Source organism: Bacillus rossius, chromosome 6 (assembly GCF_032445375.1).
Source record: "Bacillus rossius redtenbacheri isolate Brsri chromosome 6, Brsri_v3, whole genome shotgun sequence".
NCBI classification, from domain to species: domain Eukaryota; kingdom Metazoa; phylum Arthropoda; class Insecta; order Phasmatodea; family Bacillidae; genus Bacillus; species Bacillus rossius.
The window spans coordinates 63,084,912-63,102,658 of record NC_086334.1 but is presented as its reverse complement, the minus strand read 5'-3'; positions in this window follow the sequence as shown (position 1 = coordinate 63,102,658).

Below are 17,747 nucleotides of genomic sequence, written 5' to 3'. Positions count from 1 at the left end.
CCATTGCGGAAAAGGTATGAAAAATCTAGATGCAAAATTAAAAAAAAAATTATAACACCCTTATTAGGTACACTGTCAAATCCGTTCAAATGGTTTGTAAGTATTATATATTTTTGTTTTACTTTTTCTGAAACAATGTTTGATAAGACAAACTATTGCTGCAAGGGGTTTTTAAAAAATGGGCTGGAAATTTTAAAAAATCCAAAAATCTGTATTTTTTACACTATTAAAGCCATTCCTTTTAATTGCTAAACCTAAAAATATTATCTACAAATTTCGTCCGAAATTATTATTTTTTTATATCAACCATTGCTGAAAGGAGTGGTAAATAACAGGAGTAGAAAGACTAAAATAAAATCATAACTCCCTTCATAGGCTCACTATTAAATCCGTCAGAATTGGTTGTAAACCGTATAAATATTAACTAAAACTTACTGCTGAAATGATTTTCCATGTGACCAACCATAACTGCTAGGGGTGGAAAAAACAATGGTTGGAAGTAAAATAAATACATATTTACAACTGCCATAGTAAGACAACAATCGAGTCCGTTAAAATTGTTTGTAAACCTTATAATTTTGATCTAATACTTTGTCTGAAACTAATTTTATAAAATGAGCCATTTGCTGCAGGGGATTTAAAAAATACAAGGGTAGAATTTAAAAAAAAATTGTATAATTTCCTTACTACATAGTACACTATCAAATTCATTATAATTTATTGTAATGGTGAACGTACACTCTGTATTGTCCAGTGTTGTCAGTTCTCTATACACAAGCACACTAATCACCGCGCTATCACATCTGAGTCGTGAGCTACACTGAACAGAATTTTTTTCCGAACCTAAATTAAAACTAAGTGTATTTGGGAGGTCTAGGTAAGGAAGACTTAAGTGCGTCTCAGGCCGAAGCCTATAGAGTTAGAAAAATGTTAAATCAAGATGATACACACCTTTTCGTCAGACTTTTTCTGGTACCCATATGTTTCGCTGTGTTTTTTTAGACGTTTCACGTCAAAATTATATGACAATTACTAGTTGGGATTTGAACCTATGTTCTCTGGAATACGAATATAGTGTCTTACGACTCGGTCCATAAACTTCGATAGTGTATCTTTTCTCATCATCATATTGCCTTGTAGTGATTCCTTATGCTACAGGCGTGAGTGTACGATTATTGCATAACAGTACAAATACATAGTTTAAAACTATAGTACTCCATGTAGGCTATCATCACATGTCTTGAAAAATTATTGACATCTAATATTATAAGTACAACTATCAAATATTGCGGTCTCCTAAATTTTAATTCACGTCTTTTGAGCATATCCTGTACTAGTGCGTGTAACAACATGTGATTTTGTGTACACATTTACCATGGGTGTAGACAGTATATTTGTGGAAGGTGAGGGCAGAAGCCAGTCCCTCTTCCGGAAACTCTTTTACAAAGATAATTCTTGAAAATACATTTTTAGGTTAGTTGACGATCCATTAAGTACTTATTGAAATTCCTGCCATTGTAATTTTTGTAAAATAAAATTCTTTGTCTACTTTCCCCCTTTTTTTTTACTACGCTCTTGACACTTATTGTTACAGAAACAGGTTCCTCTTTTGAATAGGCTTCTCTGCACTAATACCTGTGCCTTATTAACAGAAGTGTAAACAAATATACACATAAAACAAACAAAACACAAATCTGTTTAAAGAAAGTCAGTATCTATGTGAATATCAAAAAATTCAGTATAGTTCATTAAATAAAATTTTCATTGACAAACAACATTTTAAATAATAAGTAAATTAATTCAAGATGTAGTTTTGGAGAAACGCCATTACTAATTAAACTGTATGTCATGACAAACATCAGTCTGTTGGTGCTTTAAGATCTCTTTCCCGAAACGTCGTAACTGTTATCTTAGGAGTCATATACTGTGTTAGTCTGCGCTATCATCCTTGTGGTTTTCAAAATATCTGTTTTTTTCGCTCAACTGTTGCTTACGGTGTTTGTCTGTGCTGTCATCACTGTTTCTTCACATCGCTGGGTTCACCTGTGCCTCTCTGTATAGCCGTTTTTTTTTTATTTTTATCTGTTAAGTTTCATCGTTGATTTATTCTGTTTGCCGTTGTGCACCGTAAATTTTCTTTGTAAATGGAACAGAAATATTCATGTAACCTTAACTATTTGTTAATTTGTTCATTTATATGAAAATAACTGTATCAGTTTTACCATTTGTGCTTCGTGTTTCCCCAGTACCTCCCATATTTAGTTATTTGCAAACAGTTGTTTGATAGCTTTCCAGGGATTAGCTGTGCATGTTAAGCATGGTAAAACAAAAGAAAGGGAAAAGTAATATAAAAAAGTTAACTATTCTGTGGCTTTAAAACCAAAGCACACGCATATTTAACTAAACACACTCTTTTATTATCTAACATTTAATTTCAAAATAACTTTACCATCGACAGTGCAAGCTCATACATATGTTTTTACTAGTCTATAGTTCTATATAATTATTGTACAGCAGGACTGTAAGTTTGTTTGCAGTAAATCAACTAAGCAATTGCCCGAATAGATATTCAAATTATATTTCACTGTTATGAAATTACATAATTCATGCTGAACGAAGAACATAAGAATACATAAATTTGTTCGTTGCCGAGGTTAGATGTTACTGCACGTACTGCACGTGTTAATGACACACAAAACTACAGTCAACTCGTGGAATAACATCATGGCAGTGTTAAGAAGACTGTAAGTATCCGCTCTACCACTCTGGTTCTGGGGTAGAGCGCCTGCCTTGTGACTTGTAGGACCCGGGTTCGCGCCCTGGCTTCTCCAAGACAAAATGGTAGCATTTTTTCTTTTAGGAATACAATCCCTTGTAACAAGTCAGGCTACCAAAGAAACGGTGGGTGGAACAGAAAAAAACCTTCCAGGTGGCTTCCAAATGGGAGCCCGTTTCTTTTATTGGTTTCCCATGCGGTGGCCATTCCGGGGGTTTCTCCGCGGGAACGGAGTTTTGCAAAAATATTTTTTGTAGTTTTGTAGCGTTTCAGTTTTTAGTAACTGTAGAATTATCATTCAAACATGTTATAAATAAAGCTGAAACAAACATTTAAAACATTAAAAAAATTTACTTTTGTACAAAAATATTTTAATTAAGTATGCGTCAGTCAGTGAGTGGTTGTGTGTTCAACCATCATTTATAGGTATATATTTTCTTGCAGTATTATTGACAGTTAAATTCTAGTCAGAAATCTTTGTTTTGTAGTATTTTAGCAGTATTGACAAAAAAAATATGTCTAGGCACATGAATTTTATTCCTAAAAATATTATTTCTGTAAAACCACATAGTTTTCAATCAGGAATATCGTCTTTAACACACGCTTTTATATGTATATATGTGTGTGTGTACTAGTATAAATTCAGATGTAAATAAAATATTCTATTTATTTCAACATTAACAAAGCCTTTGATACTTCCCAACATAATCTTATGATTAAAAAATTGTAAATTTTAGGCCTCGTCAAGCAATGCGTGGTATATATGTTTTAATTATCTTACAAATATACGCTTTGCAGTCAAATTTGCAAATGCAATTTCATGGTATTAGGTGTTCCGCTAAGAAGTAGTTTATCTAAACTACTTTTTAATATTTAATAAATGATATTCCAAATGTAATCGAGATTGATCAAGAAAAGATGCCGGAGGAAAAAAAAAAAGAAATATGTTTGTGAAACTATTCTGCAAGATATTTCAGTTGTCCAGGTCTGGTTTTAAAGTTAGCAAACGTCTCTGAATTAAGATAGCATTTATTGTATAAAATTTAGTAAAAAAACTAATTAAAATAATTAGAAATTTCACATAGTAAGAAATGACATTAAACGTGGTGTCCACTTTTAATACTTACGAGTTATAATGGATGGCAAGTTTTAATTTTTCACCAACATGTAGATAATACTATTAGCAACACATGAAGATCTTTAGGTCCTATTAAATTTAAAACTTTCTCTGCATCAAAAGATTTTAATTAGAAAAGAATTGAAGTATGCATAAAAAGTTATTAAATTAATATTTAAAAATTACAGGCATTTAAATTATTTTGAATATGCTGCATTCCTATATTTCTATTTATTAGACGTTCAATCAGTGATGCAATTTTTATTATAAACATTTTATTACCATTTTTGTTGGTTCAGACATAATGACTCGGTTTGGATTAGGAATTCCAACTTGCAATTACAGAATAGTGACACTTTTAAAAACATTGGTAACTATAAAATGTGTAAAAAATTATAACTCCATTTGAATAATCTACAGATATTCATTGGTAACACTTTTGTAATCTACATATTTATTTTGTTTACACCATTTTAGTTACAGTTTAAAATTTTTGTGGAAACCAAAGTAACCAATTGGTTAACTGAACTTTATCAATCTTTATCTATCTGTGTGTTGTGTTGTTTCGTGTTTTGTCGCATTGATATGTTTTGGTTGTTATTTTATGTCATAATTCGTTTATAGGTGCTGTAAGGCACAAAAACTGAATTTAAATTAGATCTGTCAGTTTTAATGAAGCAGGATAATATGCTATGCATAGTAATATTTTTTATTTTCTAATATAAAAAATTGGTTGTCTGTAAAGTGGTTTACGGACGATAGTTTAACGTGATGTCATAAAAAAAATTGATGAAATGATTGCATACTTTTATGAATAAAATTGAATAATTTTTTATTGAACTATCACTATTTTGTATGGATACAAAGGAGTGGAATGAAATCTACAATTTCATTGATAAATTTACTTTTATTTGCAGTCATAATTCAAATATGTTTATTACTTTAACGAAGAGATTATTTTAACTATAACTTTTATACATGTTTGCTATTTAACTTCTTCCAATCTGTGTTATTCTGTTAAGGATAGGACGATGATATGAAAAGTAGAAAACGAATGGGAGTGTTTCAAGTTTAATGTGTCAAATCGATGGTTGTTCCAATCGAGTGGAAGAGAGATAGATGCGGCGCAAGCGTACAATGAGCGTAACGGGACACTTTTACGTGCGTGCAGCCGGCGTTAATCGATTTATTAGACGTTGTCACGTCAAAAACAATAATCAAATATCTATCATCAATTATATGATTCACCATAATTTTTTAGTCAACTGTAACATAACCTATTATTACTGGTTACTCGCCGACAGATGCTAATTTTTTTAACAATAGAATAAATACTTGAAATTATACTAGTAATCAGATTTCTATAATGCAAGAATGATTAATTACCTTTATTACCGAAATTGTTGTTGTAATAAGCAATGAAAACCACAGATTAAAATTCGTCGAGAATATTTTACGTTTTTAGGTCTTCCAGTGCTCAAAATGATATGCAATTGTAGCCCCGGGCACTAAATTTTATTTATAATTCATTAATAATAACGCCCCTCGCGATAAACAAAGGAAAATATGTATTAACGAGTGCCTGGTTGCCGCGGAAGCGGATAGATAGCGTTATTCGTTTGGTTCGCGTCCGTCACCGTAGATGGAAGCACCGTAGCGGAATAATATTATTTCGTTTTTATAACACGATTTTATAACTAATACACATTCCAAATACAACAAACTTATTTATAATGTGTTACAATATTTTTTTTTAAATATTGTGCAAAAGATCCCGGGTGTAATTTGAATTATTATGTGTAACTGTAATTCGTACAAAGATGTATTTGAATATTCAACATTACTTTTAAATAACCATACCAATTGTGCTGAAAATCGGTGGACGATCGTTAAATAACAAAATATTAATAATTCAAACGACGAAAACATGATTGTAAAGTCAAATCGATGGTTATTCCAATCGAGTGGAAGAGAGATGTGGCGCATGCGTACAATGAGCGTAACGGGACACAGCGAAACGGGACAATGTGCGTAACGGGACACTTCGTGCGTGCAGCCGGTGTTCATCGATTTATTAGACGTTGTCACGTCAAAAACTTTATAACTTGTAACATCTAAACAAAACAAAAACTTAGTCTTCCTTCCACAGAATGTTCACCCTGTCCACACGGAACACACAAGTTGGAATTAGCTTGGTATCTACGTATCTATATCTTGGTATCTATATCTAACACAAGTTGGAATTAGCTTGGTATCTACGGAGATCAAGTGATTTTTAACTACGAAGTTTATAGTAATTTTCAACAGTGTGCCAGCTCTAGATGCGTTAGAATGACATTAAAATTATTTCTGATGCATTGGTAACGCAAATATTTGTATTTTATTTCTTTCGAGAGATTTATTTTTTGTCCATTTGAAAACTTTTGAAACTGTTGAAAACTGACCCTTCCTTGTCCGAACTTTACGTGGTTAAATAAATAAAAAAGAATACAATGCTGTAATAAAAAAATACGTGAAGGTTATTTTCTATCGGAATTTTTTGTTATTGATATTTTTTGCTTCCTGCAGCTAGAATCAATACCGCCAACATAAAATTTGCTTTTTTTTTTTTTTAGAGAAAATTATACATTTGGCTTATGCTACAATAAGCATATATATAATAACACACTTATATACAATCCACTCCAACCACACCTAAAGCAGCGTTATCCTTTCAAGTCTCCTGTAGTTTGATAGGGAGTTCTGTAACATTTGGAACTTAATGGTTGTTTTTTTCCCATAACTCAGATTACATACGTCTAATAGGAGTTCGGTTAAAATGTTAACATATACATGATGCTTTTTCGTTTCTTATTTCAAGTAACCGGCAAATATATAACTCACAACTCAAGTAGGATGAAGTATAATATTCTTTGCCCAAGATTCTTGGGTATTGGATCAAAGGGCAGAACGGAAACATTCGGCTATATCCTCTATGCAAACAGTCTCTGTTCTGAAAATAGCCTCTGGTTCTAGACTCAAAATTGGTCCTCTATAACCACGTCGATTTATTCCAAATATGAATCAGAGTTTTAAATGTTAAGGGTATTTAACTGGAACTTATGTCAACTATATGGTTTTCTTATATGCTGATCAGTTGAAACCTATAGTACTTTGTGCTTAACGTATTGAAATTCAATGTGAAATCCATACAAATAACTAATTAATTATGTCTAATGCGTTCGCTAAGATAAACAATAAAATTTTACAGGTTGAATAGTAGAAGTTAAAAAAAATCTGCAATTCAATCCATTAATTTGAAGCAGTTTCCACGATTTCGAATTCAGAGCTTATAGTTAATTTATCTTGATACTACGAGCACGCCATCTGTTTCCACTGAGATGAATACGAGGGCCGTTTAGAAAAATTCTGCTTGTTGTGTGGTGGCAGATGTCACGCCCCCTCAGGGACAGGGCGAGGTAACGAGGGTCGGCGCTAATTAAGGCGAGGTGGACCCTCATTAGGGCCGCGACAGGGCCCCCTACAGCACCAGTGGTGCGGGAAGGGTGGGGAGGAGGGACTGCCATAGCACAATAAAGCCGCGAGCCGGCCCTTCAAAAACAGTTGCGCTGGGGTCCTGTCGTTAGCGGTGGACCAGAATATTGGACGGTGGGGGGCGGAGGGGAGAGAGAGAGTGGGAAGTGGAATGGGGTGGAGGGGGGAGGCTGGTCGACGGGTTGGCAGTTTCGTGCAAGTGACGCGCAGACGAGAAGTGCGCGTCTTGGCGCCGGACGGGACTGTCACGCGGTGCGTCGTCGCGCACGCTCGCTAGGAGGCGTGCGATGCCGTGTTACAGCTGTTACACTCATACCACTCACTCCTCCCCCGGTTGTCGCTCTGATCCTAGTCCACTGCTAGATCAAGGAAAACTTGAAAAAGATCTCCGGGTATGTTCACTGTTGAATATTGTGTATTTGAGTCCCACAGATATTCGTGATACATTTTTCTATTTATCGTTTAGGTGTTAATAATTGAAATGAAGCATTTTGTGTAGTATTCCAGACAGTTTATGTTAATGATTTGTCGATAATAGTTTCCTGAAGGTAAAAATTTAGGGAATAGTGAATGTCACTGCAAAACAACTATGTTTGGAAGTTTAAAATCTTTCGCCACGAATATAATCATTTCTACATGTTTCAGTGGGAAGAAATGTACTTATTTCAATTCGTGTAATTAATATTTTAAATTTTGGCAATAAGACAAAAAAGGCCAAACAACATAATTTTATTTATTTTAATTAATATGGTAAAATATATTTATGTGATATATGTGCTGTAACATTATTAACACTAATGTTTACCCTTATATAAAAGTGTTGTACATTGTTTATGAAGTGTTAATTAGTTTTGCTTTGTTTACTCATACCCTAATGCTGCCACTCAAAATGTGATAAAACATTTTATTTTTAGTAAAATATTTTATCAACTAGCTATTATAAAACATTTACGCATGCGATGAATCGTACCATACTTACTCATACGCTGTTAGCATCACTCAAAAATGTTTTCAATCATTAGTAAAAAACATGTCAAAATCATTATATATAAATAACCATAAAAATTACCAGAATATTTCAACAAAATGCTGTTAAAATGGTACGTACGACAATTAAATAATTTTTTTTGCAAAATTATAATATACTGGTACAATATTGTAGTCTTTACAATATATATGAAATAATATTAAAATGACTTCGTAGCCAATTTGAAAGAAGATTATTGTTAATTATAAAGGTGATTTGATAATAACAAGGTGTTTTTTATAGTTACATTGCAGAAATTAGTTTATATATATATATACATGCAGAATGTCCCATAAATCAACGTCAAGCCGAGAAGAGTTTTAGGCCAATTAATCATCGTTATGAATAAAAAGTAAATATATAAAGACTCGTAGTTTTCAAGTTAAGTGTAGGTTTTAAAAAAATATTAAATCATTGGATGCACCAAATTATTAGAAACTGTCACTAAAATATTTCAATGCAATCATAAAAGACACTACTTTTTGTAAAAATTCTAAATAAAATCAAACATTCTATACTTTATGGGAAGGATGTTGGGGGCGGGGTGTGGAATAATTTGGAAGATATGCGGTAAACAATTTTTCATCTTTTAAATTTGAAGTCATAGTGTCAAAAAAGTCTTTGATAACTCAGCATGTTGTTAGAAAAATATGGATGATTGAAGTAAATAACTTGCTAACTTAGTAAAGTAATATCATTACCGTGTGAATATCAAAACTACCCGATTAAATTTGTTACTGTATGATTCGTGCAAAAGATTTTTTCACTAAAAGTTTGATTTATTATGATTTATCAATAGTGGGGTTATTTAGGATTGCATAGCAAATATTTTTGGTCACAGGATCTAATAATTTGGTGCAGGGCGGAGATTTAAAAACTTTTGAAAAAATTCCCATGACTTGAAACCTACGACACTTTTAAAACTTTTATTCAGAACAGTGATTAATTGGCCTTTCAAATGTTCCCGGCTTGACATTGAGTTATGGGACATCGTGTGTATTATAGGCTACATATACACATACAGTAAAAATGTCAAAAACTATAAACTTGATTTAATTTTATAATGAAGCTATCAAAAACAAAGGGAAATACAGTAAATTAAGTAAGTAACAAAATAAAATAAAACTGTTCATAACATATATCTGGAATTATTTATAAAATTTTCTTTTACAATATTGTTTTAACAGATAATTGAACCGAATTTTTTCTGAATAGTGCAGTTTATAATTTGCTCATTATAATGTATCTGTTAAAAGTTAAGTAATGGTTGTTTCTTTAACTGTTAGTAAAATATTTTAATGTTTCGTGTGCTTTGAATTATATTTATTTAAGAATCAAGAAAATAAATGTTGTATGTAACATTGATGCAGTTGCGATTTGAAACTGGAAAGAAAATATTGTTTTACATATTTTATATACAACCATTTCCAATGAATATCAAAATCTATACAAATTGGTTAGTCAAGCAGCTATTAAAGTAAATTATATTACATTGCTGCAATCTATGATTTCTTTTGTAGTAGTCTTCTGAGATGTCACCTATTATAGAAACAGAATAAAAATATTTAAATTTAAAATAATTTAAATTTCAAATACCAATATCTCAGTGCTGCTTTTGCTCTTGGCTATCTTTTTTTTTAATTCTCTGGGCTAATGAGAAATCCTTTAAAACAAATTTAAGCCACTGGACTTTAAAGAGGAAAAATCGAAAACAAACATTAGAAGATAACCACTAACCATCACACAGAAAATTAGCTTTAAAATTCCGTAGCACAGGTTAATAAATGAACATTTTAAATACAGCCCAAAACATCGAAACTAAACTATTGGCTGTCTGATTATTTTAACTGATTGAAATAAATGACATTAATATTTTGACTAACAATTCTATTTAGTACATCATTTCGTGGGTTTATTGAGAGAAGCAAATATTATTCTTTCAAAGGTAATTTTTTTTACATACTCCCTGTTATAAGTTGTAGGTAATAAATGATTTCCATTAAAATAATTCACTAAAGCAAAAAAAAAAAGTTGTTTTTACAAAAAAAATATTTATAGTTAAACTATAACTTTTTTTAATTAGAAAATATTTTGCATACAAAATTTGTGACAAGTTCATTCATTAGCCCTATATATTTTCTTATGCATTCGGCTACTATTTCACTAATTACTACATAGAGTGATTTTACACATAATGCACGTTACATTCTTCAAAAGAAAATTTGATTGAAACTGATTTGCTGTGTAATTAAACTGCTTTTCTGATGATAAGACACCCAAAATGTTCTAATAAATTTACACTTGCGTGAAGTAAAATACCACTTTGTGTTGCGATAGTAATACATTAACCTGATGTGTGTGATTTTACACAAGAAGTATGCATTTTGAATTTACTTATTAGAATCTCCGTGTGCATACACTGTAAAAAAAGTGAAGTTTTTTTACTTTGGAATAAGGGTTATAATTACACGTAAGTATGGGTAAGATATGAAAACTCATTCTGGTCTGTTCATAAATATCCATTGCACTCACACTGGAGGAATGTGAACCTGCTCTGTGACGAACTGAGTACCATGATCGTGCATGTGTTCGATGGGTAGAGACATGCAAAATTAGCGGTTTCGATGGCCTTCAGGATAGACTGCACATACCCCTGTACACTCGGGCAAATAACGAAAGTTCATTGGCTGCCGACTTGTAAATCGTCTCATCTGGTTTGTCTGTGATTCGATCCTTCTTCGGTTGAGGGTTCATAACTGGTTGAGGTTCGTTCAGATGAACAGTAAGCCAATAGCAAAATTATCTAAGCGGTATGTGTGTTTGAATTCTAACCTATCACCTGATGAATCCGCGAATTTCGCAGGTCTCTATCGACGGGTAAGCACGCGAGAGCGCAGGCTGCGCGGAATGCAGGGCACTCGGCAGTACGCGAGGGTGTCGTAGAGGGAGGCGTGTCTTGACCTGCGCAGAGCGAGCCCGCCCCCGCATCTGGCCGGCCAGGCGAGGGGGTTCCTCGGAGTCCTGCGAGTCCACCTCCCAGGCCTCTCCGAGCGGCTCCGTCACCAGGGACCGGCGAGATGCGCGTTGGTGTTCAGAGAGAGAGGCTCACTTGCTAGTCATTTGTTCAGTTCAGTTCATACCGTACTATTGTTAGGGACCGGAAAAATTCGCGGATCAATGACCTCCATTATCCTCTGAATTTATCAAGTTAACACGCGTGTTCATTGGGTACTAAATTGGGAAGCTTGTGATTCGACGCTTCTTTGGTCGATATAGTCTCTCATTGGCCCAGAGAGCTCCAGTTAAATAGCGAGCCAAAAGCAGAACCAGCAGAATCGTACACATGTTTGAATTTCAGCCTATCACGAAATTAATCCGCGAATTTTTCCGGTCTCTAACTATTGTGTTGCTTCATTGCGATAACCTTGAAAAACCTTTTGTGTGAACAACTACTGGTGGACAAACCATATTCTTTTAGCTCTACCACAAGAAATGAGACAAAAAAGCAAATGAAAAATTAAAGTTACATGCTATAACTGCATTTGGACCATAGGAAGTTTAGAATTGCTCACGTTTGGCTTCACGTATCATGTGGGTCACTACCGTTTCATATCGTTGGTTTTTTTTTATAAAATAATTTTAATGAGATTTTAAATAAACAATAGGGCCTATTTTATTGTATATCATAACAAAGAATTCTGTGCTTTGCATAACATTTTTTCCCCACCAGATAGGATGCTACATACTCTTTGAAATTTTTAAAGTTTCATGTAAATATTTGTAATTAAATTCATTTTCTAACAAAATGTGTCGTGTTTAAACGCTAAAGGTTAATTTTTCTGTATTTTTAAGGTTAGGAAACGAATACTCAGTTGCTTCTAACATCTTATTTTCAAAATGTTTTTTCATAAAATTCTTACATTAGCAAAAAAAATCACTATAATGGGTAAATACTAATCTTAATTTATATTACTTTGTAGTAATTGGCTTTGCTTAACTCTTTCGTAATATTTTCTTTACGGTTTTATGGGTAGTATTTAAATTTATAACCGATAGTTCATAAAATTTTATGAAGTATAACATTTAACATCTTTAAAATAGGTAGACATCTAAACGAGATTTTTACTACCAATGATTAACTTTTAAAATAAAAATTTTATACTTTATAATCCTAATGAGTTGTATAAACATCTTTTAATAATTTCTGATAGCAAAAAAAACAATGTAATCGCGTTCGCATTGAACTTTGCTCAGCTATCTCCTGAATTTTATTGGTGCCATTGAGCATTAGTGAAGTAAGGTTTGAGAGTTAAATTATCTTTGAATACACTTATGCGTGAGATTGATTGGAACTCACGAACCCTGGGCTAGAAGTAAGAATTGCTACTGCAGTGGACCACCGATGCTAGCATTAAACAAATACGAACCACACTTATAGCAAAGAAAAATCAAAATTAACATTTATATAGAAATTATAGATTATTATTTCCTAATTTTACGTATAATTATTTCAAAATAAAATTATTAACACCTAATTATTTAAAAAGGTAACATTTATCCCAAGATATATAGGATCTCCATATAAGTATACCCCAGTTAAAATGGTATGTATTTATAATACTTTAATTTAGATTATTTACAACAAATCAAACATAAAATTGAAGGTAAACTAACCTAGTTTTTCTTAAAAATGTTCAATACGTGCACCTTTAGTTATACGGCACACTAAATTAACGTCAAATTCTTCCCACACTTTGATTAACGAGTCTGGAGCAATGGAAGCAATAGTATTTTAAATTATGTGTCTCAACTCAGGCAAATCATTAGGTAGCAGTTGAACTGTCACTACCCCCACTTACCTAATACAACCACCAGTACCAAGGGGGGAAGCTAAAGGTAGCAATAATAAAAGGAATTTGGAGATGAGAATGTTAGTAAATATTCTGTTAATGATATAAATCTTCATAAAAGCCCACACAAGAAAATGTATTTAAAAATCACCATAAACAATCTAACTTCATGTCATAAATAAATACAAGCAAGTAACAGAATAATTATTAGAGTCCTGGTTCTCTTTACTCAACAACTTACTCTACATCTAAGTGATATCACAACGGGGGTAACCTAGCTGTAGACGGACAGGATGCATCAAATCTGCGTTACACATTGCACATAGCAACTATAAACATAACCCACAGCATTCACACTCGCATTCCCTCACATAGTCATTCGATCACAGGGCTGCGTCGTATGTTACACAACAAATGCGTAACCTCTCACTTATATTACCTGTAAGTACAATGACATGATTACTATCCACATCAATCAACAACACATGGATCCAATTAAGAATTAATCCAAAATAATATTTAAAAAATATACACGTATAAAAATATCAAGTGAATGGATCAACAATAATTCTCCACATTACTGAACTGCTCATAACTGGACTTGTCGCACAATACTATTTCTTAAAACACCCATATTATTTACTTTCAATACGAGCATAACACCCAACCATTTAATAATTATACAACTGGTTAGGCTTATCACACTTCTGTAGCAGTAAGCAACAGATATTCAATCATCTGAATTTCAGATCGAGCTTAGCAACAAACCAATCAATAATTTAACCCCTGGTTAGGCTCATTGTGCATCAGTAACATTTAAAAAAATATGTACATTTATCTCAAATTTTAACCCAAGCCTCTATCATTATTAATGCTATAAAATAATAAGAAAAAACTGACTAGATTCTGATTAAGTTCAAAGAGTTTTATATATATTATATGAGGTGTTATCACTTTTCTTCAAAATTATCCCAGCCCTGGATTTACAGCAGCTTACATTTGATATTTCATGAATATAATTTAAATTGGAATATTCAAGTCTCTGAGGCACTACCAGTTTTAAACTGCACTTGTATATTCATCATTTCACATCATTAACACACTCGAGGACAATTGCCCTTCTCCGAGGAATTTTGGCTTCCATATTTTATGTGAAAAAAAATGGAAAATTTTCCATAAAATTGGAAATTTTCCCCTCGAAATAGAAAGACTTTTTTTTTTTTTTTTTTTTTTTTAGGAATTTTGAGTAATTTCTAAGGAATTTTGAGTTAAAGATGTCCGCCGTGACGTCACAATCAAATATGGTGGAAATAGCCACCACCACCAAACTCCTACTTATGTGCTCAGCGGAATATTTATATACTTATGTGGTTTTACAATAAAGTACTAATATTCATAACCGCACGCACCTTGTAGTGGCACAGTTTGGGCCGCTTCACCCCCTCTGCGCTAGTCCGTCCGATGTTACACACCACTGCAAATGCGTTTGGATGCACTGGACAAGATATAAGCTTGACTCCATGTCACCTGACTCAAGTAACTATCCATCTTAGAGAGGTTTCAACGTAGGTATTCCCGTTTTCTTAACGGCAAACAATGTCTAGTATCCAGAGATACGGCAACAATGCAAGACACTCGTTGTTTATGATTCTGTTTCGTATTATCTTTGAAAGATTTGTGCAATGGGAGTGCATGACATGATGTAAGCTTTTGGACATTTGACATACGCCATTGCTAAGCACTTTTTCTGTAGAAGAAAACTAAAAAATACCCAAAAAAAAAAAAACAAATTAAGCAAAATATTTTTATCATGTTTGTTTCGTCTTTTCGTTTTGTCGTGTTTTTGTCTCGTTTCAACTGTTGTGATGAATTTTTTTGGGTTCAATATTTTTGTGCTGTCATCATTTGTGTTTTTTTTTTTCGTTCTCTTAGTCCATTTTACTTTGTTTTTCTTTGTTTGTTGACCATATTCCTGTTATGGAATATTATGTGGTGTTTATATCCTGTTGACAACAGCAATTTTTTGCTTAATTTGTGTTCTTTGTCTTTTGGGTATTTTTTAGTTTTTTCTGCAGAAAAAGTGCTTAGCAATGGCGTATGTCCAAAAGCTTACATCAAGTCATTCTGTTTCGTACAACCATGGAATATAAATTTAAAAAAGTGTGTGTGGAGTCCACGTGCTTATTAAGTATATATAGAGATAAATTATTTACATTTTCACTAACACTATTCACATAATAATGAACGATACTTATTGCACAAATCAATAACGTTTTCCACACGAATCAATAATTTATAGATACTATAAAATAAATAAAATCAATCTGGTAGTGTCAATCGTTAGCCGTTACGAAAACTGAGGAATAGAAAGAAGAAAAAAAACAAGCAGCGTTACGAGAATTACGTAGCATCACTGCTGCGTCATCTCTACCTCTTCCCTAACGTCTCCTCAACAGGCCTTTACAACTAGCATATAGCATGCTACGCTAAGTACCTATTCCCCCTCCTTATCCTTCTTCTCATTCGACCACTGGCGCATGCGGAGAGAGGCGTAGCCGCTGACACACTCTCCTTCTCTCTCGGTTCCCCCACCGAGTACCTAACTATTCCCCTCATGCGATCGGAATTTTCGTAACGCTCGACAATTGAAACACCCTTGGCAAAGAAGTTTCACTTCAATAGGTATAATTTACATTCAATGTAATATGTCCATTATTTTTACAATAAAATGTAGAACAATTTTGGGTATAAAAATGCATATTTAGAGATGCATTTATAATTGAATTATTTTTTTACGAATTGACATGAAAATAAAAAAAAAATGTTGAAAAATGTTAAAAAAAATTAATCCAAACAAAGATAATATTTCAAAGATATCGACTCCAGATGATGTTATTCGCTAGTCAGTACGGCTGGTTCGTTGCAGTATTTTAAGTTTATCACTCCGAAACATGAAGAGGACATTATTGTTTAAATTAATGTTATGCTGGTGACAAATTTTCGTATCAAAAAAGTATACATTTTAAATTCTTTTGCGCTTGCATAAATTTATTCTTTTGAATAAAAATACTATAGCATAAACCATATTCTAGCATGATTTCAACTAAAAAAATCAATTTAAAAAAACTTTGCATTTGGGATGTTACTATCATGTGTTAATGTTGATTTTATATACATATATAGTTTTGTGGGTTAATAACATCTTTAAATTCAAATACATCCGCTACACTAGCAAAAACAATTACACCAATATTGTTTTATTCATCCGAATGATACGTAAAATGCCAAGACGGTCATTCACTTTTAGTCTTGTGTAGCTACACAGGCAGCGAAATCTACTCTCGCTTTAAACAGGTGTTAAAGGTGAATTATAAGAAAACACCTCTTACAATTTAGTTTTGTAAGTGCTTAAAGCCTTTTGGTTGTTAGAATAAATTTTAATTTATGTAAATATATATCCCAACTTCACTCTTTAATATACTAATGTAAGGGCGAAAGTAATAAAAATAAGGAAACTATATTTTCCGTGGTAATGAAAATGTTTATTACGTCGTATAACCTAAATATGCCATGATTTAAAATTCCCAAAGGTATAATGAAATTTCATTAAATACTCATATATGGTAATTTAGGGGTAACGTAATAAAATTTAAGGAAAATTTAATTTATGTTGATGTAAAAAGTTTCGTATTTCGTTTAACCGTAATAAATGCCACTTTTTGTATTCTCTGCAAGATATCTTAATAAACTTAAGTAGATTTTGGATTGACACACTTTTGTCATCGGTAATAAAAGTTGAAATAGTTTTGTGTGAAACAGAGTCTCTCGCTCTCATTAAACCATTCTGCTCTAAAATCCAGATAAACTTTAGTGATTATTTAAATATGCCGCTAAATCTAAGCGAGTAATGAAAAAATATTGGTTTCATTAAAACTTGCTGGTGTAACTGTTGTAATTAATTGCACCTGTACGAATTTTTTCTACATAAGGTTGAAGTGTGAGGTTGAAAGAAAAAAAACCTAAATTTAGAGGTGCATAAATGTTTAAATTTCCAACGAAAAAATGTAGGGGTTTATGGACGTAGCGACTAGCGAACGGTTTTCGTTTTAAAATAATATATTTAATTTGGTTTAAAAAATGGGTACATAGAAAGAAGATTTAATGAAAATGGGATCCTCTGTACATTTATAATGCAACCGTATAAACAGTGTTGTCAATTTATGTTCCATTTTGTGTATATGTATTTCATTATCTAATTTTCTTTGTAATTTGTTTGAAGTATGTACACATTTACACAGCATCTCTCTATTTTTATCTCTCTTTGTATAGATCTATTTCTCTCAGTATCTCCCTATATATTTATATCTCGCTATCTATATAGTCATACATATCCCTCTCTATTCCTATCTATCATTTCTATATATCTATATATAGGTCTCTATG